Below are 23,282 nucleotides of genomic sequence, written 5' to 3'. Positions count from 1 at the left end.
CTGCGTTGTGTTGGGTGGCAGTGCGTTGTTGCTGCGTTGTGAGGGTGCGCTTCTTGGTGGTGTTGCTCTGTGGTTTGTGTGTATTGTGTGTTGTGTTGCATTGAGTTCTTTCACGCTATAATGCCTAATGATGTGGTGCGGTCTCATTGCCCATTTGTGGGTCTTAGTGGGTATCAAGATGGTGGGGGGAACGGGCTTACTAAGAGCTCTTTGATCACTCATCTTCGTGATCGTCATTGTAAGGGTGATGCTCAAGTGGTCACTCGACACTCTCTAACCACTGACTTGGCTGTTTTTTTTGAGGCTGAGTTGACCTTCCGTCGTATGGAGATTTGGCTTTGTGGGGATTGTTTTAAGACGCATGCTCTTCGTGCTAAATGTCGTCATGGTTCTGATTTTGTGGCCCCACCTGTTGTTGAGGATGGTGTTGTTCGGTTTGTGCTCTATGGTTTTTCTAAACCATCACTTGCTTCTGATGTTCGCATGGACACTGCGGTGCAAGAGCAGGATTGTGGTTTTACCGTCACTTTTCTTGACATATTGTTTTATAAGCGGCTTTGCACAGTGAAATCCATTCCTCCTAAATGTCGTTTGGGTTTTTCCGGGTTTTGAGAGGTGCGCTTGATAGGGTTGTTTCCAGGCCTGAGGATATCTCTTATTCGGTTAAACTTCTCGTATTGCCTCTATGTATCCTTAAGACCTTTAGTCCGAGGAGTAATCGCGAGTGAATATCTGCCATAAGACGGCAACGGCAGGTAGAGAGCATTGCTAATGCTATTCGTACTTGGAGTGAGTCGGGTGGTGATATGCTTCTTTTGGGGGAAGCGTTGGCAGCTGGATCCCCTACTTTGATGGATGCTGATGAGGGTCTTGATTTAGCAGAGCGTAATATCAAGCAGTGTCGTAGGAAGATTGGTGATGGCCATTACACTGCTGCAGTCCGTGTTCTTTCTTCTTCTGGCGTTGCGCCTTATAATGAGGCCACTCTTGCGGATTTGCAGTCGAAACACCCTTCGTTTCCAGCTCCGTCCTTGCCTGATATTCATGTTGATCATCATCATCTCATGGCTACTTCTGCTGTTGTTTTGGACCGGATTAGGAGTTTTCCACGTGGCACATCTTGTGGGAGGGACGGTTTACGAGCTCAGCACCTTATGGATTGCTTGAGTGGGGCTGCTGTGGCTGTTTCTGGTGAGTTAGTTGACTCCATTTCTGGGGTGGTTAATCTCTTTTTAGCTGGGAAATGCCCTATGGGTTTGGGTGAGTATGTTGCTAGTGCTCCCCTCACCCCTCTTGTCAAGCCTGGTGGTGATATTCGTGCTATGCTGTTGGTACTGTTTGGCGACGTCTGGTTTCGAAGGTTGGTGTTGTTATGGTTGGTCCATCTTTGAGAAGTTATTTTGATGGTCTTCAATTTGGTGTCGGGGTATCTGCGGGTGGTGAGGCAATTCTTCATGCTGTGAACAAGTTGATTGAGGATCGGGGTTCTAATGTGGGTCTTTCAATGTTGTTGGTGGATTTTCAAAATGCCTTCAATTTAGTTGATCGAGCGGCCATGTTTCGTGAAGTTCGTCTTCGTTGTCCGGGCATTTCGCGATGGGTTGAATTCTCCTACTCTACTCCAGCCAGATTGTATTATGGGGAGCATACGTTATGGTCGTCTCAGGGTGTGCAGCAGGGTGATCCCCTTGGTCCTCTGCTCTTTGCTTTGGTTTTACGACCCCTGGTTTGTAAAATTAGGGACGCGTTTGATGTATGTCTTCAGGCATGGTATTCGGATGACGGCACTATTATTGGTGATACCTTGGTGGTGGGGAAGATTCTGCAGTTGATTATGGAGGACGGGCCTTGTCTCGGGTTACATCTTAACGTGGAGAAGACCGAGGTTTTCTGGCCTACAGAGGACCCTCGTAGCAGGCTTTTGGGAGTCTTTCCCCCTGATATTGCTCGTCCTTTGCATGGTGTTAAGTTGCTTGGTGGTCCCGCTAGTTCAAATCCAGTTTTTAGTGGTGAGCTTGTGATGCAGAGGGTAATCAAGGCTATTGGGCTTATGGATAAGGTTGCTCAGCTTGATGATCCTCAGTGTGAGTTGTTGTTACTTAGGGCATGTACAGGAGTTCCTAAACTCTACTTTGCTTTGCGTACTTGTCCTCCTAGTATTTTTGAGGCGGCTCAGCGAACTTTCGATGAGGCTCTTCGATCTTCTTTGGAGTGTATTGTTACTGCTTCGGGGCCTGGCTTTAGCGATTGGCAGTGGCGACTTGCACCTTACCTTTTTCTTTTGGCGGACTTGGTGTTTATTTCGCGGATGATGTTCCACATTATGCTTTTCTTGCTACTCGGTTGCAGTCTTTTGGTTTGCAGACACAGCTTCCACGACATGCTGATATTGTTGGTCCTGGTCGAGCATTTGAAGATGCGTTGAGTCTATTTAGTGGAACGGTGGAGTATGACATTCTGAGTAACCCTAGTGAGGTCGCTGCCCCAAAACTTATGAAAAGATTGGCAGATATATATTTCACAAAGGCTATTGCTGTTAGGTTATGATACATATGACATTTACATAAATCATGCGGAAACAACCATTAACCCAGGAAACATATTATTTACACATAATCATTTAGCATAGTTTAGATGCATACTCTTTGTTGCGTGCCTTCCCTAGCTGCGCCCGAACCGAACAAGAACAAGTCTTTTAGGACTCCAAGTGTCGTCCCTCCGTAGAAAGTCCACAGCACGTCCGGATCCGCCTTAAGATTGACCAACTAGAATCGCCCTTAAGGTACTAGAAAATTCGGCACTTTTATGAGCAAGATGTGTTTTAATTTTCTCTCAAAAAACTCACTTTTGAATACTTTGAAACTTGTGTATAAATTATGACCCCTAGGCCTTTATTTATAGAGTTATGGAAAAGGAATCGTAATCCTAGTAGGATGCGAATTAATTGGAATTAGAATCCTACATGAATTCTATTTAATTAATTTATCCAATTAGGAATAGACATTTAATCATACACTGACTCTTGCTGATTCAGGAATCACGCATGAGCACAAACTCACACACACACGGCAGCCACAAGGACTGCCCATGCGTGCGAGCTGCAGCCCACGCAGCAAGGCCCACGCATCCGTGGCCTTGGCGCGCGCTGGGCTTGTGGCGTGCGTGCTTGCTGGGCGACGGCCTGGCTTCGTGCTGGGCCTTCGTCCGGCAGGCCTCGTCCGATGCTAATTCGTACGATACGCTTCCGATTAAATTTCCATTTCCGGAATCTATTTCCGATACGAACAATATTTAATATTTCCGATTCCGGAATTAATTTCCGTTTCGAACAAATATTTAATATTTCCGTTTCCGGAATTATTTTCCGATTCCGGCAATATTTCCGATTCTGACAATATTTCCGTTTCCGGCAATATTTCCGATTCTGGTAATATTTCCATTTCCAATAATATTTTCCGATACGTACCATGTTTCCGTTTCCGGCAACATCTACGACTTGGATAATATTCATATTTCCGATACGATCTATATTTCCGTTTCCGGCAATATCATCGTTTCCGGAGTATTCATTTCTTGCCTGTGACGATCTTAGCTCCCACTGAAACCAAGATCCGTCGGTTCCGAATATTCATAGATGGAGTATTTAATGCCATTAAATACTTGATCCGTTTACGTACTATTTGTGTGACCCTACGGGTTCAGTCAAGAGTAAGCTGTGGATTAATATCATTAATTCCACTTGAACTGAAGCGGCCTCTAGCTAGGCATTCAGCTCACTTGATCTCACTGAATTATTAACTTGTTAATTAATACTGAACCGCATTTATTAGACTTAACATAGAATGCATACTTGGACCAAGGGCATTATTTCCTTCAGTCTCCCACTTGTCCTTAGGGACAAGTGTGCATTTCCTAATTCCTTTGTCGCTCGATGCTTGCTCTTGAACATAAGGTAAGAGTTGTCATCCTTATTATGTCCAGAGGTGTTCCTCGGTTTCAGAGTTCAACTGATCAAATAAACAGATAATCATAGCCTATGATTCATCCGAGCACGGCCATGCATTTCACAGTTTCTAGCTCTCCGAGTGGCCTTGTACAACTTTTAAGCATCTCATCCCGATTTATGGGAGGACAATCCCAATCTTGCGATCTTGAGATTAGACTTCGTTTGATAGGTGATTACCTGAGCGTTGCCTTTATAGCCTCCTTTTACGGTGCGACGGTTGGTCAACGTCAAAGCAACCAGTTCTCAAACAAGTAATCTCAAATCACTCAGGTATTGAGGATTTAGTGTCTAATAATTTAATGAAATTTACTTATGACAGACTTTCATCTCTTACAGTAAAGTTTCATAGGTCTTGTCCGATACTAGTCTTCCCAAAGTAAGTATCTATGCAAATGATTATGACATTGCCATGTCCACATAGTTCAAGAAACAGAACTACTAGTCATCTTGCATTCTAATCGTCTAACGTTTTCTATGCGTCCAATTTTATAGAAAACTCCGATTAGGGACCATTTTCAACCTTTGACATTCAAGTTCACTTGATAGACATTTCTTAGTCACAGGACTGGTCCTGACAGTCTATCTTGAATATATCGTCAAATTTGAAGGGACTCATCATTTAATACTAAACCAAGATTAAATGGAATATGAAAATACATTTCATATATGATAAATGTTCAACCCCAATGTTTTACAACCATGGGCCTCAAACCCATTTTCTAAAACAATTCATGGAATTCAAAGCTATGCTTGATTTCCAGTGCGACAATGTGAGTGTTGCTTCTCACTTGTTGCATAGGTTTAGTTATCATGCTTTGCCAATCTTAACATCCTTTTCATCGAATGTTCTTTGAGATATGATGATAAGATCTTTTCGAGTTTGTTTATTATGTGATCTAGTCTTTCTTACTACATTAGTGGTTCTACGCATTTTGCAATGAAGAACCATTAAGTTAGCAGACGTTTTTCTTGCTTCAAGAGTGGTTCCACGCATTTTTCAATGAAGAACCATCAAGCCAGCAGATAGGTGATCTACCCAAGTTCAGTGAAGAACTTTAAACAACCCTGTTTTATTGCTTCTTAGGCAATAATTACTTTTACTTCAACTTTATAGGTTGCTAGTGATGCTTTGTTTGGAATTACTTATCCAAGCAGTTCACAGATATGTGGAATACTCTCAACTATATCTTAGAACATAGAAATCATTATTTTAATTTCCCACGCAACAACTCATGGTCTCCAACCCATGTTGCCATTTCAAAACACGATGCTCTATAGCTCGTCCTTGTCAATGGTTAACTCCAAAGGGGTCTTGCTTGATCCTTTGCCAGTGTTTCTGCGTGTAGCATCAATATTTAGCATATCTTTATTTCCTTGAATCAAGAACTATTCCTATGTACCTTTTCAAGTACCATAAGTATTCTTGATCTCAATCTAGTTGATCTTCACTTAGATCAATAGAGATTGGTATATGTTCGTCATACGTTTTTGGCGATCCTCATATTATATCATACATGATAAATTCTTTTGCAGAATAATTCCCAATTGAATTCTATTCATGTAACTTTAGCTTATTCAATTTCAGCAGATACTGAATCCAGCTAAATTCTTTGACATATAATATAGGTTAAGAATCTCATTTAGACTCTTTGATGTTTAACTTAGTAAATGCTTATACATAGTTCAAACATCCTTTACTTAGATTTATTCACATGGGTCGAATATCTCCAATGGAGACTTTCGTGTTTGATTTAGTAAATGCCATTACTTAATCCAAAACAATATCATAAGATTTTTGTAAATAGATCTTAATACCCAGTATGTACTAAGTTTCGCCATGGTCCATCATTGATGAATTATTTCAAATCTAAGTCATTAGCATTTGAATGTTATTTCACAATAGAGAGATATGTGTGTAATACACATAGGACCAATTAAGTTTTATGTACTCCCACTAAACTTCTTATATATCTATAAGAATCATGTATATTTTATGAAACTAAAATACTTATTAGCTTCACTAAAATACAGTTCTAATTCCCAATTGCTTGCTTAAATCTGTACTTAGATTTTATAAGCTAGCTTTCCTTTTCAAGCATTTATTTGGATCCACAAATCCTATGACATACCATGTACATAGTTTATTCCAACATTTGATTGAGGAATACGTTTTGTCATCCAATTGCCATATGTACCAATATGCAATCATTGCTTGAATTATAGACTTAAGCATTACGATTTTGCATGAGGTTTCAACACAATCCATGCCATGAATTTGCTTGTAACCTTTAGCAACTAATCTAGCTTTGTGTGTGAACACAATTCCATGTTTGATGGTTTTTATCCTTAAAACAAACTTGCAACCAATAGGTGTGAACCCATTCTTGCAAATCAACAAAATTTCAATTTTGTCATCAAAACATTGAGTATGTTTTATGGCCTCTAACCATTTAAAACATTTGAGTCTATATATGGCCTCTAACCATTTTAGGGAATCTGGGTTTCGTCATAGCTTTCTTACAAGTCACAAACTCATTAATCTATATGATAATAGTTTGACTGCAAGTTGTAGGTTTTTTCACTATTTAATAGAAGAATCTCATAGTTTCATTGACCTGATCTCTATGTTTCTTCACTATCTAATAGAAGAATCTCATAGTTTCAGTGACTTGAATTCTATGCCTACTTGGGTATAGAACATCAAACAATAGAATATCAATAGCCACTTGAAAGTCCTTTATATTCTGTTCTCCTTGAAGCACTTGTAAAGTCTTCTAAGAGATATCTATTCTTTAAAGCCACTTCTAAAGTCCTTAAAGAATAAGTTCGGATTTTCTGAAGCACTTCGAAAAGCCTCCGGAATGTCCGTTTATGTTTGTTGTTCGCCTCGAAAACTTTCGAGGTCTATTTTCTCCCACTTGTCATTTTGGAAACGAATCTCCAAAAGGACATTATTTCGAGCAAACAAACATTATGTTCTCAAAAATTCGTGGTAGAAACAATACCCTTGTGTCTCATTTGAATAAATCACAATGAAACATATATCTAGACTTGGGCCTTAGTTTGTTGAATAACAAACACTAAGCTCCCACTGAGTTTAGCAACTCTTTAGATATATATAATTGAAAAGATATCCTGAAATTACTTTTCAATAGCTTTGACGAATTTGGTTTAGTTTGGTGGTAGTTGAGCATTTGTTTTAGAAATTATAGGAAAAGTCTTTATGATTCATCATTGATCGAATCAAGTACTAATTGACTTCGATCATTCCAACGTAGATATGCCATATCTTATGGAGCTAGATTGTGAAATTACAACACACAATCATTGATGATCATATTTGGTCTCAAGTAATCATCAACATGATCTAACCTAGATCTTTATGATTTCTTGCCGAGTGGATTTTATACTTCTGAATCTTTGAACTAGCCAAACAGATTCAACTTATATCACATTTGAGTAAATAAACCTATATTCACTCAAATCCATGTGAAATAATAAAGTCATAAAACCTTTCTTTAGCTTTGAACTCTATCGTCTAGGCGTTCTAACAATAGTTCATATTCTTTGTTACTTTCAACAAGTAAGACTAGCTTGTCTTAAGTTGATCTAGAAATCAACCAACTTTCAAAAGTCCATCAAAATAGAGCTTATGAATGTTAACTTGTTGATATGGTCTAAGCAACAATGCCAAAGATTTAATGGAACTCAAATCAAGGGTTTGATTTGAACCTAGTAAAGTTCTTTAAAGAGTTGTTTGTTTTAATCAAGCATATTGACTCAACCTGTAATTGACCATTTCATTCAAATAAACAAACAAACAAGCATTGTTTTTGTTCTTCTGAATGTGAGTCTTTCTGTCTTTGAAGCAGAAATTTAGGTATGCTGATTATGGAACAAAATAGCCATTAAGTTCCAGCCTTTGAAAGGACTTAAAACAAACTTAGATGACCCTACAATTAATGTAGCATTGCCATGCTTCATTTCCACTTGTAGGTCATTAGTGTATCCTAGCTTCCATTATTTGAGTTTTTACCGAAGTAAGAACCTCAAGCGGTATATGATACCAAGGAAGTTTGATTGCTAGGTCACTTCTCTTTAAACATAAACTTATAGGTAGAAACGGAATCGTAAATTCCTTTCATATGTTCCTTTGTTTTCCTATTTCTTGTACCCTTTCTTATAGTCTTAAGAATTGAATTCTTTAGTTTTGACTTTTATACTTTGTTAGACATGTCCAATGTCACCAACAAGGTTCTTTTCCATTTTAATTTATGTTGAATATTCTGTTTCAACTAGATGATCTTACAAGAAGCTTCTAAAGTTCTCTAAGCATCGATCTATTCGAATGTCTAGGGACTAGACTCATTCGAGAATTAAATGGACAAAGATATTAGGTTGTTAACCATTGGTAAAGCTGAGCGTTTAAGCTCAATGCTTTATGATCTCAAAACTACATTGTATTTTGAATTCATAAGCACCAATTGGTTTGCCATTCGATTTTGATCTTCGAAAACAACCATAAAAGTCGCTAAAAGAAACGTACATTTTAAATTGCTCACTTTCTCTCATTTCCGTGAATCGTTCTTGGATTCACTACCAATCGAGGAAATTTACTGTTACCTTTCTAAAAGGATTTATTGCAGTGCAAGATATTTAATTATAAACAATAATTAAAACATACATTGAAGCATGCAAAGTCTAAACATTTATCATGAATAATAACTTGAAATTAAAGCAACCATGCAATTCAAACAAGTTATTAGCATTTTATTCAATTTTATTGTTCCGGCAGGTGTGAATAAAATGATTCCAAGATCCTAAAACCATTGAAGAATTAAGCACAGTTTGTCGACTCAATTCTAAAACATTTTAGGTAAGCAAAAGCCTTTTGCTAATAGTCTAGAAACTACTCTTGGTTGATAGGCACGTCTAAGAACTTATTAGGTAAACCTATCGATTTTGCCACGACATAAAAGGACTCCTTACTTATATCGTTGAGTTTCACCAAAACTAACATGTACTCACAATTATTTGTGTACCTTGCCCCTTTAGGACCAATAAGTAACACCTCGCTGAGCGAAAACTATTACTAGATTGATGTAAAGGATATCCAAGCAAGTGTATATTTTGGCATGGCACCTTTTAACTCAATTTTTAAGTTTGGAACTTAAGGCTCTTACTATGTTGGTTAGATTTTAAGTGAACTAAAATCCTTAATCATGCAACATAATCAAGCTTTTGATCTCATGCAATTTAAGACATATTTAAAACAATAAATAACTTAAAACATGCATAAGATATTTGTGATCTAGTATGGCCCGACTTCATCTTGAAGCTTTGACTTCAAAGTCCGTCTTAAAAAATCTCCGTGGGAGGGACCATTTTCTTCAAATAGGATAAGCTATAACTAATTACAACTATTTGATGGTACGCAGACCATATTTGAATTGAAAAATAACTTTGGTGCTTTAGACCAATTACATTCAAATTAATGGTACGCAGACCATATTTTCTATCCTATTTGGGCCATACTAGTCACTTCATAACCTGCAAAACAGTACATATACAATATATACCATTCACCCATTCATTATCATGAATGGCCCACATAGCTGGTTAGTTAAACACATTATGCATCACGTAAACATTTGCAGCAATTAATCAAGGTCACCAATAATCTACCAATTATTCAGTCCTTATTAATTCTAATCGAGTTGTTTTAACCTTAAGGATTTGTAGACCTAATCAAGAGTTTATGACTAAAAAGTGCTCCCACTCAAACCAATAAATTCATATGCTTTACTAATTTTAAACATAAAATTGTATTTCTAGTCTAACCGGAAACATACAAATTTAATTAAAATTTAAAGCTCATATAAATTTATAATTGAATCCAAAATTTTAATTTTAATTTCAGTCATATTTAAATTAATTTATGATTTTAATTTTAGTAAAATAATTAGAATAAATGCCATTTATTATAATTATAATATTCAAAATTAAAATCCAAGAAATTAATTCAAATTATTGATTTTAAAATCAATTAAAATTACGTGAACTGAAATTTTCAAATTAAACATTCAAAACAATCTAATCGTAACGCAAACACCCTACGCGTTGCACGCCCATGGGCTGTACGCACACAGCCATTGCTGGCCATGTGCGCGCAGCCCATGCGCTCGTTGCATAGCTGCTGCTGTCCCATACGCAAGCCTCCGCACAGCGCCCACCGCACGCGAGCTATCGCTCGCAGCGCGCGCGCGTTACCGCGCTCGCTGGTGCGCGAGATCGCTCGCTGGTGCGCGCGAGCCATCGCTCGCTGGGGCGCTGCATCGCTCGCTGGTGCGCGCGAGCCATCGCTCGCTGGCGCGCGAGATCGCTCGCTGCGCGCGCGCGAGCCATCGCTCGCTGGTGCGCGACATCGCTCGCTGGGCGGGCGACGTCGCGCGCTGTGCGCGCGAGTGATGCTGTGCGCAGCGCTCGTGGCACGCGAGCTTGCGCTCGCTGCGCACGAGGTTGCGCGCTGTTGTGCGAGGCAGCGCGCGCTGTGGCGCAGCTCGCTTGCTGCCCACACGCGACTGCCTTGGCTCGCCCCTCGCCCATGCCCATCCGTTCATTGCTCGTGGCACACGACACAAGGCAGGGCTGCTGCCTTGCGCTCGTGCACTACGCCCTTGCTCATTGCATTCGTGCCGCACGGGCGACGAGCTCCCTTGCTCGTCGTCGCATGCCCGCATTATACAACACCCCTTAAGGGTAACACGAAGCGTCCATTGCTTCGTGCGTGCAAGTTATTTGAACGAATCGCATAAAAATTTAAAATTTATATTTAAAATTAATGACAAATTAATAAATAATATTAATTTCATAATTTTAGGGCGAAAAATCGAAAATTTATTATCCAATTGATTTCCGATTGATATGGATTCAAGTCTAGGTCATAAAAATTTAAAATTTATCGTAAATTTACAATTTTTATGGTGGTTTTTAATCATAGGTTTCTAATTAAATTACAATTAATTATGAAAATCAAATTAATTCTAAATTATTCTAATTTTCAACAAATTAATCATAATTACAAATTAGATTGCATAATTAACAAGACTAGGCATTCAAACTTGTTAAACATATGCAGTAGGTCAATCAAAAATTCAAGATTTATCAACAAGAATCGCAAATATTTAATTTAACATCTTAAATTTACGAAATTTTGCATCCGAAAAACTAAAACCTTCGAAAAGTCATAGTTAGGCTTCGAATTTGAGAATTCTGGGTTCGGCAGAAAAATACTATTTTTGTCAAAATTTTAGAATGCCTTTTACATGCGGAATTGACACAAAAATCACTCAATTCGGATGAGTAATGAAGAAACTGCCGAAAAACTGCGTACATATAATTAAATAAACGCAATTTGCAATTAATTAACAATTACGAAAATTAATCACCCCTTTTAATTCTTGCAAATTTGTAATATTTAACCATGTTCATGCAATTTAGATTATGAAAATAATAAGGGGCTCGTGATACCACTGTTAGGTTATGATACATATGACATTTACATAAATCATGCGGAAACAACCATTAACCCAGGAAACATATTATTTACACATAATCATTTAGCATAGTTTAGATGCATACTCTTTGTTGCGTGCCTTCCCTAGCTGCGCCCGAACCGAACAAGAACAAGTCTTTTAGGACTCCAAGTGTCGTCCCTCCGTAGAAAGTCCACAGCACGTCCGGATCCGCCTTAAGATTGACCAACTAGAATCGCCCTTAAGGTACTAGAAAATTCGGCACTTTTATGAGCAAGATGTGTTTTAATTTTCTCTCAAAAAACTCACTTTTGAATACTTTGAAACTTGTGTATAAATTATGACCCCTAGGCCTTTATTTATAGAGTTATGGAAAAGGAATCGTAATCCTAGTAGGATGCGAATTAATTGGAATTAGAATCCTACATGAATTCTATTTAATTAATTTATCCAATTAGGAATAGACATTTAATCATACACTGACTCTTGCTGATTCAGGAATCACGCATGAGCACAAACTCACACACACACGGCAGCCACAAGGACTGCCCATGCGTGCGAGCTGCAGCCCACGCAGCAAGGCCCACGCATCCGTGGCCTTGGCGCGCGCTGGGCTTGTGGCGTGCGTGCTTGCTGGGCGACGGCCTGGCTTCGTGCTGGGCCTTCGTCCGGCAGGCCTCGTCCGATGCTAATTCGTACGATACGCTTCCGATTAAATTTCCATTTCCGGAATCTATTTCCGATACGAACAATATTTAATATTTCCGATTCCGGAATTAATTTCCGTTTCGAACAAATATTTAATATTTCCGTTTCCGGAATTATTTTCCGATTCCGGCAATATTTCCGATTCTGACAATATTTCCGTTTCCGGCAATATTTCCGATTCTGGTAATATTTCCATTTCCAATAATATTTTCCGATACGTACCATGTTTCCGTTTCCGGCAACATCTACGACTTGGATAATATTCATATTTCCGATACGATCTATATTTCCGTTTCCGGCAATATCATCGTTTCCGGAGTATTCATTTCTTGCCTGTGACGATCTTAGCTCCCACTGAAACCAAGATCCGTCGGTTCCGAATATTCATAGATGGAGTATTTAATGCCATTAAATACTTGATCCGTTTACGTACTATTTGTGTGACCCTACGGGTTCAGTCAAGAGTAAGCTGTGGATTAATATCATTAATTCCACTTGAACTGAAGCGGCCTCTAGCTAGGCATTCAGCTCACTTGATCTCACTGAATTATTAACTTGTTAATTAATACTGAACCGCATTTATTAGACTTAACATAGAATGCATACTTGGACCAAGGGCATTATTTCCTTCAATTGCATCTGCAGAATCCACCTTCTCTTTATCGTCTCAGCAGTCGGTGTTGTGGAAATCGCAGCAGGGAGATCACACCTCTGCTTGGCTTCGTGCAGTCCCCATATCAGGTTTGGGACAGACGATGAATGCTAAGGCTTATCGATGTGTGTTGTGTTACCGTTTAGGGGTTCCTTTGTTCTCTGTTATGGTGTCATGTTCTGCTTGCTCCAGGGTCTTTGCGGGAGACATCTTGGTGATCATGCGGTGTCATGTGCCGGCATCGTGGGTATTAAACATCGGCATAATGTGGTTTGGGATACCCTTGTTGATGTTTGCTATCGGTCTGGGATCTTGGCGCGGAAAGAGGTTGACATTGGTCTATCTAGAGGGAACGGTGAAGCTCTCCGACCAGCAGACGTGTTGCTCTACTATTGGGATCGGAGCTGTAACGTGTGTGTTGACTTGACGGGATCTTCTCCTTTGACACAGTCTGGGTTGTCTGGATTTGCCCCGGGTCGGGTTGTGACTGATGCAGCTATTCGAAAGCGGGTCAAGTACGAAGCACATTGCAGGGACATTGGTTATGGCTTTCTTCCGTTCTCTTTCTCTTCTTTGGGGGAGCTGGATAAGGATGTTGTTGCATTGCTGAAGCGGATTCAGAAGTTTTCGAGGACACAGGACATTGGGGCTCGTGTTGCTGCTCATATTTTCACCAGGATAGATTTTGCTATAGCCAGAGGAGGGGGGGCCCAGATTGTATCTCGGCTGCCCACTAATTATTTGTAAAATGTTTGACTTTGATAATAATAATAATAATTGTGGTGTTCCTGATCAATAATAATAATAATAATAATAATAATAATAATAATAATAATAATAATAATAATAATAATAATACTCGCCTCCTTTTTATAAATGACAACTTTTACTAATATCATATAATTTCTTTCACTTAACCATGGACCCACATATATTCATACTTCTTAAAAAAATATTAAAAAATTCACCCCCACCCCTATATTTGAAAAATTTTCCAGTAACTATATTAAAAAAATACCTCATTACTAACTACCACCTAATAAATTAATAAGTCAATAAAATTACTTAAAACTTTATGTCAGTAAAATAAGGGCGAGTATTAAGGAACCAAAGTAGTAACTCAATAGTCAATGCCCCACTTTCATCATATTTTAACTAGTCTTATATGCACGCGATGCGTGCGAATATAAAAAGACAGATTTGAGTTATTATATGCGAGAGTAGGAAATTTGATGCATCAGGATGGCCTTGGCCTGGATGATTTAACTGCATTTGTTGCACCTCCGCCATATTTTTCTCCCACTCCCTCTTCCGCTCCTTTATCTACATACATTTTTTTCCCATCAATTCGATCAGCATACTCGAATAATAAGTGTCAATAACATATAGAAATAAAAAATGATAACAATTAAGACGAGGGGAGTTATTCTAAGCATAAAGAGGTGAAAATGATTTTTATTTTCTTATCAGTTATGAATAAGGGAGAATCAAGGGATCTGTGCATGTGAACTGTTAAACTTTTGAAAGATTTTGTTGACTCTTGAGATATATTCATACTAGTATTTTATGCACGCGATGCGTGCGTGAATTATAGAATGCATGTAAACCAACATTAATTAATCAATATTTATTATTGTAGAATAGCTATCTCTATATTTTTCATCAGAAAAGCATTTGAAACCAATGGTTTAATACTTATTAGAAGATTTCATCACAAAAGCGTGGTTGAAAAGTTAAGAAAAAAAAACATATTAGCACAATATAAAGAACATACACAACATTATCAAATCTCAGTCTTTTATGCACGTGATGCATGCGAAAGTATGAATTAAAGTTAAAATTATTTTGTTACAACTAAGATATCTCAACGAAAAATCAGAATTTCAGTTATGCTCTCCAACATTTAAAGAATTCTCTGAACCCTTGTATAAATCAGCAATTATCTTATATTGGTTGAGTGCAATCCACCTCAAGTTATTGGCTTGCATTTTGACACAGTTACCGAAAACACATTGTTGGAGTAGGCAACTGCCTCTCAAGGTTAGAGAATCAAGATGTTGTTGCGTCTATAACACAAAATACTTGTTCTGGTCAGAAAGATATAAGTATAAGATTTTAAGGATAAGACGCACAAAAAGATTTATTAGAAATATGTACCTGAAACGTGTACCCGGCATGTCGACTTTTACCAGTCGAACTTTGACCGTTTAAATCTCAGCCGTACGTACCATAAGGAAATAGTAGAGGATACTGTAGTGGGTCATAATAACCGGCAATATATTTGATATAACTCAATTGACCAGTTACTGACTCTATCATAATATCCTTATCAAAATCAGTAACAAACTCGTAAATTAAAAACTACAAATGTTGTACGGAGTATATTGGAGAGTGAATAATATAATTTATTCACTAATTAACTTGCTTTTTTTACAAAGATACTTTTTAAGTTTTTATTTAGATTATAATCGAGTTTTTCTTTTCCGCTAAAACAAAGTTTTAATTTAAAATATAAAATAAAATACAAAGTTCGATCATCTAAAGAAAAAATAATTCCTGTGAAGTATATAAATGAACCCTTCTTAAAATTGTTTACTTGCAACGTTGTTTGCGAGTTTTGTAGGCAGTGGAGGAAAGTCAGGGGAAATTGAAGCTCCTCCGCATAGGAGAGGGGTGGTCTACAATATTGGGGCACACGTCTAGAAAAGCTTCAGGGAGGTGGGATCCCATGAACTCAAACTTGGTGTCACTTTCATCTTACCTAAGAATTTTTCATATACTATATGCTTCTTCTGTACCAACCATTATGTTTGTTGCTACTAAAAAATTAGAGCACAAACTTGGAGCAACAGTCATCCAACTTGACAGCTAGAATCTCTTTGCAATGCAACACATTGTTGCTTTAGTAACCAACAAAAAAGATCTCTAAAATGTGTATGCCATCAGATTACAAATGTGTAAAACGGCATACATAACAACAATAGACCTTTTAAGGATTCTTACTTGCAACAGAAGAGAGAGACACATAGAAAATCAAGAGATGAATTTGAGAAGAATACTAAATGTAATGTTTGTCATTCTGATGAGATACTGGTCTGCTGGCTTTAGGTCTCTCCAGAAGAAGAAAACAGGTCCCTGCATAACTCTCCATAAAACCTACTTACCAAATCCACGAAAACCGGACTTTTCAGATTCCTCCAACAGTATAGAAGCTCCTCAACATCCATCAAGTTTTTACCTTCCCTTCTTCAACAGTTCAGCAAATGTATCCAGCTACACCTTAAAGGAAAGCAACTAAGATACAAAGTTCCACAACATAAATTGAATTACGCAAATGATAACTCAAAACCAACAATAGTGTGTGTTACCAAGAAATACTACACTTACCCCTCTCTTCTCAACTTTAATTCTCTGATCTTCCATCTTCATCTCCCTTTGACAACAAAAATAAACGATCAGAACATACATTGTGGTCAGTCAGCTAAAACTAATGTTATGTAAACACATTGTGATCTTTGTATCAGTATTACATAAATATATCCTCAAGCTTCTCCTTTCTCCCCTGGATCATAGAATCCATCCGAGACACATTTTAATCATTTCTAGACTAATTATCATCTAACCAGTTGGGAAACTAATAAGAAATTGGGAACTCAAGTTGGGAAACTGGGAAACTCAACTTGGGAAACTCAACCAAACTCCACCAAACCCCAGATCAGATTACTCCATGTTTGACGAACTCATAGTTATCCATTAAATTCCAAAATATTCATAAAACAAAAAATTTGGATCATATTTTAAATCCTGGAAGTTTCCCAAATTCTCAGGCAAATTTGATAAAATTCTATATCAATTAACAATCAAAACCCAAAAGAAATTCTACCAAACAAAATTTAACACTCATAAAAATACACATACACAAAAACCTGAAAAAGGTAGTAGTGAAAAGGAGCAAAACCTGGGCAAGAACTTGTTGATTCAAGCCAGATCCTTGAAAAAAAGCGACGGCTTCGGCACCACTAATCCGACCATCATGATCCAAATCAACCCAAATTACTGAAATTTCTCCATCAGAGAAGGAATGAAAGAGAGTTAAAAGTTTGTTTTTTAGTAAAAAACAGAGAAGGAATGAACTTTTGAATCAGGAAATACTTATGATGTTTTGTTTTTCAGTTTAAAGGTCTCGAATTGTCTATACTGTAGAATCTAATAACCTATATTTTATTTTCTTGACTTTATATTAAAACCCGTACATCAAGATCAATTGTCTGGTTGTTTTGAATAGTTCTAAATACAATAATGTTTATACTTTACATTCAATTCACTGATATACCAACACAATTTATCATCAAATTCATGAAAAAACTCACAAAAAGGAATATTAACCAAATAAATAAATACCTTTCTTTAAGAGATTGAAATTATACCTAGAAGTTGGGTTAATCAAAATCTGCGCTACTTTTCAGCTTCTGTAAACAAAAAAAATCAAACACAAAAAATTTCACATCAGGAATTTAAACTTAACCCCAGCTGGTGATCCTGGTAAATAATTTATTCCCCCAGCAATAAAAATCAAAATCAAATTACTCAAAAAAAAAAAAAAAACTCAAAATTATACAAAAAAATACATTAATTAATTAAAAAAATAGCAAAAATTAGTAAAATTACATGGTCTTGAAGAGGAAAATTCTGCGCCGATGCTTCCTTCGCCTTCTTCTGCTTCTTCGCGTCTCTTTCCAACGCCCAAGCGGATTCCACTCTCCGAATTAGATTCCACTTTCTCTTCGTATTCGATTTCACTAAAAAAATTCGAAATCAAAATCAAATTACCGATAAAAAATTGAAAAGAATTGGGGAGGATTAGGCTCTAATTGAGGAAGGAGAGAGAATACAGTGGGAAGTGTTCAACGTCGGATTCTTCGATAGCATCTAGGCGTTTGATAGCATCTAGCCATTATTGAGATTTCGCCGGAGTTCTAGCTTCGGGGGGGAGGTCTCACATAAGGAACGTGAGAGGAGAGAGAAAAGTGAGAGGGAGGAGAGAGGCGGGAGAGAGGCAAGTGAGAGGAGAGAGATGGGATAAACGAATAACCCTAGAAAAGAATGCTCAGCAAGCCCGGTAAACAACATAATGAGGGTATTATTGTCTTTTTGCAAGTGGACACGAAAAGTTAATTTACAATAATGCCCTCAGGAGCTAGCTTATATAATAGAGAAGATACTCCTTATTTCCTTGTTTTAATCAAAGAAAGAAATATTCTTTCTTAGTTAGTGTTAATGGAATATCATAAATCACGCTGATATATACTAATATACTACCTCCGTTCCTAAAAGTTCTTTACGCTTTCCGTTTTAGTCCGTTCCTGAAAGTTCTTTACAATCCTACTTTATTCTATTTTTACTCTTATTTGGCCCACCATAACTTACCCACTCACAATACTTTAATATTAGTTTCCACCCACTCACATTGTTGGACAATTTATAGCCACTCATTTTCTATTTGTTACCCCACCATCACATGTTCACCATAATTCCTTAATTACCGTGCAAATAGTAACCGTAAAGATCATTTAGGAACGGAGGTAGTATCAGTATATCACGCTGATTATATGCGCGAGAAAACTTCTAGCCATAACGCTAAGTCGCTACAATTTTTAAATCATTAAATAAGTGCTCCCTCCGTATTTATTTAAGAGATACATTTAGCCGGACACGAGTGTTAAGAAGAAGAATTGAATGAAATAAAATAATTAAGCAAGTGAGGTTGGATAGATATTTTAATAATTAATCAAGTGGGGGACCATGTCATTTTGGAGGGTGGGAGGTGGGGTGGGTTTATGAAATTATTTGTTTAATAGGATGGTTGGTCATAGGGTAAACTAGATGTATTATTTAATTAGATGGTGGGGTTGATAAGTTACTAAAAATGACAAGTGTATCTCTTAAATAAATACGGCCGGAAAAGACAAGTGTATCCCTTAAATAAATACTGATGGAGTATTTTTTAATTGAATTAAATTGTGAATTGTGGAGGGTAATTTAGTTTTTTTTGATTGGGGACACCAAAAGTGGGATTACCGAAATGTTCCTCCCTTCTTCTCTTATATAACGGAGACAAATTCAACTCACTCTCTTAAAATTACATGTCAGTCTAACTGTATTTTTTATGGAGGAAATGTTTAATATGCTCTAGACGTCGACGCACATTGTCCATCTGTATCTTTTTAATCTTTCTACTTTGATTCTTTTACGAATGCTCCATCTCACAACAAGATTTATAAGAAAAAAATACAAAAACAAAAAAAAAGTCGGAGAAAAAGTATAAGCAGGTATTCTCTCCATATTTTTTAAGGAGTCACATTTAATACTTCGATCATATTATTTTTGGGAGTCACGATTCTATTTTTGATACCTTTTAAAGTCAATTCGCAATTATTTATTATTTTTTACTTTTATATGAATCCACTTAAATTATAAATAGTTTTATTTATTTTTATTTTTACCCCCACTTTTTTTTTATATTTTTTATTATCAATTACCCTACTTACATCATTATTTTATCGAATTCTAAAATGAATTCTAAAATGAATAAGGAAGGAGCAGGAATAACAAGTAGTCGTTGTTAAAAAAAAGATGGGAAGTCTCTATCGGCTATAAAGCAGGGCGGGAGAGAGAAGATGAAGATCGTTATCAGGTGACGTCCGGTGTTTATGTGAACAGTGACTTCAAATCATCACCATGCACTTTCATATTTGTACTCCAGTATTATTATTATTATTACTAATTTTCCTAGAAATAAAACATAATTTGTCACATTCTACTTTAATTTTGCTTCAGATACCCCATCTCCACCTCTTTGTCTTATGCACACTCGATCTCCACCTCTTTGCCTCTTCTGTGCTCTTACTGTACCACTTTAAGTTTGGCCCCTTACCATCAATTTCAAATTCTATTTGCTTTGTAATTTTGCTAATTTAAATCAATAAGATTAACATGAGGTGCAATAAATAACTTAAATTTTAGAAATATACAAGTAATACCAAAAAAAAATACATACTGTATATTTACTTTATCTCTATTATACAAAGCACGCCGTACTACATAAGCCAATTCTTAAAATATTTAACGTTCACCTTTAAATAACTTAAAATACTCTTATTTTCAACATTAGTATAATACAGAATTATAAATTATTTTACTTTCGAAACTTGATTTACACTTGGTAAACAAAGTTTAATACGGAGTACTCCGTAGGGTCTATACGTATACAGTATGAATTACCACAAAAATACTCCCTATTCATCAAAAAAAACAAGAGGTAAGGAAAGATACAAGGGTAGAGTGCAAGTGTTTGACCAGGGTTTTATACTATAAATGACATTCCTTACAGAAGCTAAGTAGGAGTATAAAAACAGCACAAATTAGTCATATCAGATCGAGGAAATGAGCAATCATGTGATATGACAAGCTAGCTACACTATAATTGTTCTTCTTAATTGTCCCCGAGTATTTCTATCATTAGGGTTGTTCTTCTTAATTGTCCCTGACTTCCTCTGTGACTACTGGCTGCTTGTGTTTTTTTCTCAACTACAGTATTTACTTCCAATTAATATGGCCAATCAATACGAGGAAGTACAAGCGCATATCAAATATTAATGGGCAAATACATATCAGAACAAAAGACAAAATAGGAAAAATGACAAAAAAGAAATTAAAGGGTACTTTTTAAAACAAAAATGATACTTTTTTTTTACAGAATGATACTTTTTTTAAGAATGGTACTTTTTTTTTTAACATGAATGGTACTTCCTTTTTTGTCTTTTAGCTATTTGTCTTTTAGTTGATATGTGTGTTTCCACACATATCTGATATGCGAAAAAACAACCTCCAATCAATACTGTTGGGACATTTTCTCCAAATACCTACTCTAAGGCCTTGTTTTCTTCAATATTGGGTGTGTTCTTTTCAACTTATTGGACCTGTAATTATCTGAACTTATCTGAATTGACAATTTCTGAACTTATCTGAATTTATAGGTCGGATCTTATAGGACCTTATATGACTGTATTTTAGTTATAAGACCTAATAGAACCTTATTTAACTTATATGACCTTATAACACCTTATTAAGCCCTATAGGCCAGACCTTATGGTATAGTTAATCCTAGTCTTTGCCCACATTTTCCCATATATGAAAGCCAATTTTGAAGGAAGCATGGTTTTCTATTGCCAATGTACTTTTCTTTTACCAAGTAAATGGCTAGATTATATATGGACCGGGATACACTTTCAACATAACTTGGTCATCAAGACTTAGTTCATGATGAGAGCAGATCTCACACTAAGTCCCCCACAGAGGGATCATCACAGACCTTAAGCCAGGAGATTAGGTGAGTTCTTTTCTAATCAGGAATAGAATCCCAAAGGAATATGGCAGATATTTGGTCAATTTCAGAAAGAGTACTCTTAGGCAGGAGGAGGACTAGCTTGCGTAGAATAGCTAACAATGGCAGTGAGAGAAGACCTTATAAGCACTAATCTACCAGATTTAGATAGACACTTGGCTTTCCAGGAAGCCAACTTCCCATTGATTTTTCTACATACGTGGACAGTTTGAGCTTTAGTTGGTCTTTTGTCAGTTAAAGGGAATATCAAATAATTAAGTACCCAGATCAAGACTGCCCTCAACATTATTGGGGGAGCTACATAAGGTGTCTTTTTGGTTTTTTTTGGGGGCAGGTATTGGGAAGTAAAGTTTTCTCTTGCTATTGTTCATTATCTGACCAGAACAATCCCAAAAATTGGACAGGACATCTTTCATACCTTAGAGGATTCTGGTAGAGGTATCACTAAACAAAATAAGGTTATCAACAAACATGAGATAGATGATTGGTATGCCATTCATTTTCAGATATAATGGTTTTCAATTACCCCCATTAGAAGATTTTGAGATCAAATCAGCTAGGTATTCCATGCAGATAATGAAAACATAGGGGGCCGGGATACAAGATCCCTTTGCCTAATTCCTCTAGATGTTTGGAAGGAAGTGGAAGCTTAATTTGACATTGATTATGATGGAGGTTGAATGAGTGACAATACAATCCAGAATCAGATCACAAGAATTTATATCAAATCCTTTTCTAACAAGGCATAATCTAATGAAGCTCCATCCAAGTCTATCATATATAGGCTTTTTTCTAAATTTATCTTGAGGGAAAACCAACAAAACTTCTCTTTCCTAGATTTTGTAGAGTGTGAGATTTTAGAGGCGGCAATGTAATTGGTCTGACACCCTCTCCTAGGGGGGGGAAACTATTCTAATGAGCAGAGATCAAATCCCCAAGTGGGGTCTAATTCTATTAAACTAGAATTTAGACATAATTTATAGTTAGCGTTACACATACTAATTGGCCTAAATAGCTTAACTGTCTCAGGGTGGTCTGCTTTGGGAATTAGACAACTAGTGGTATCATTCACATATTCAGGATATGATCTAGATTGAAAGACAGAAGTAGCAAATTTACACAAGTCACTCCACACAATTCCCTAGCGAGTTTCATAAAAATGAGCATGAAGATCATCTATGTCAGGGGCTTTAAACAAACCTAGATCAATGACTTCCCTATTGACCTCAGCCAAGGAAGAATGAAAATGGTATTCAGGTAGTGGTGATTAGGGATGGCAGTGGGTAATGGACCCGACCCGGATCCGTGGATCCAGATCCGTTTTCAACGGATCTGGATCCTCAATTTTTGGACCCGACGGATCCGGGTAGGATATGGATCCTTGGTTTTAAAAACGGATCTGGATCGGGTCCCAAGTCATTACCCGGATCCAGATCCGTTTACCCGTTTTTATAAAAAAAATATATAAAAATATAAAAGTAAAGACTTAAAACTTGTAGTATTATTGAAGTTTTTGAACTTTTAGTATTATTTATGTTGGATTTGTTAAATTTTATTTTAGTAAATGCTTGTATGGAAAAATAGCTTTGTTATTGAAGTTTTATTAAACTATGTTTTAAGGTTAAAATGAAAATTAGTTTCGTTTGATGAAAAAATAAGTTAGGATCCGTTTTGGATCCGTTTTGGACCCGGATCCGTAGGATCCGTCGGATCTGGATCTGGATCCTCAATTTAATTACCCAGCGGATCCGGGTAGGATCTGGATCCTTGCCTAAAAAACGGGTCTGGATCTGGATCCTAGAGGATCCGGTCCAGATCCTACCCGTTGCCATCCCTAGTGGTGATTAGGGCGGAAAAGGACATTCAACTCAGAAGTAAACAATTCAGAAAAGTATTTGACAATATGGGGGAGTGGGGGGGACAAGGGCATTGCCCTCAATGACTTGACCAATATCAGAATTAAGGGTGGTGCTTTTA

At 37.0% G+C, this 23,282-nt stretch overlaps 1 long non-coding RNA gene across 1 annotated transcript; it reads right to left on the bottom strand.

Moving 5' to 3' along the window:
- Positions 1-15,490: 15,490 nt before the first annotated feature.
- Positions 15,491-16,969, bottom strand: LOC130466015 (uncharacterized). The gene is made up of 3 exons (XR_008926030.1): positions 16,860-16,969; positions 16,289-16,334; positions 15,491-16,174 (listed from the first exon to the last, which is right to left on the bottom strand). It is a non-coding gene; the product is annotated as an uncharacterized lncRNA (long non-coding RNA).
- Between the last annotated feature and the right edge of the window lie 6,313 nt (positions 16,970-23,282).

The sequence above is a fragment of the Spinacia oleracea genome, chromosome 1 (assembly GCF_020520425.1).
Source record: "Spinacia oleracea cultivar Varoflay chromosome 1, BTI_SOV_V1, whole genome shotgun sequence".
Taxonomy (NCBI): domain Eukaryota; kingdom Viridiplantae; phylum Streptophyta; class Magnoliopsida; order Caryophyllales; family Amaranthaceae; genus Spinacia; species Spinacia oleracea.
Note: the sequence above shows the minus strand (reverse complement) of the source record. Positions and strands in the feature narration are given on the sequence as shown.